The following is a 576-nucleotide window of genomic DNA, read 5'->3' as shown; positions in this document are numbered from 1 at the left end:
TCCGGGGCGGCGGGCTCCGGGGAGGCGCCTCCTGGGACAGGATGGACAGGGCCAGGCGCTGGGTGGCAGCCTCAATCCTGGCAAACTGCCTGCGGAGAGAGGGGCAGCGGCTGGGTGAGCGCCGCGGAGGGAGCGTCCTCCGGTCTCCCAGCCCAGGAGCGGGGGTCCCTGCTCGCCCCGCTCCTTCTCCTCCCGGTGCTGCCTCCCTGCCCCGGGTCCCTTCTCTGGGTCGGGCAGTTCCAGATGTGGGAGCCCCTGGGGAGGGGAGCTCTGAGCAGCGCGGGGTGCGGAGTGCACAGGGCAGCGTGTCTCCTCCAGCACCAGCGCCTGCGCGCTTTGCACATTTAGATGTGCGGTGACCAGGGTCCAACAGGTAAAAGCGAACAATGGCACCCAGGCCGGTGGTCCAGTGGTTAGAGCATCAGCAAGGGCACTACCTCCGTGTCAGGCTCAACCCTTGGCCCGGCCGGTCGGTCGGTCGGGGATGCGCGCGGGAGGCAACCAATCAATGTGCGTGGAGAGCGGCTAGAGCAGTGGTTCTCAACCTTGGCTGCACATTAGAATCACCTGGGAATC

Source organism: Myotis brandtii, unplaced genomic scaffold (assembly GCF_000412655.1).
Source record: "Myotis brandtii unplaced genomic scaffold, ASM41265v1 scaffold1763, whole genome shotgun sequence".
Taxonomy (NCBI): Eukaryota; Metazoa; Chordata; class Mammalia; order Chiroptera; family Vespertilionidae; genus Myotis; species Myotis brandtii.
Note: the sequence above shows the minus strand (reverse complement) of the source record.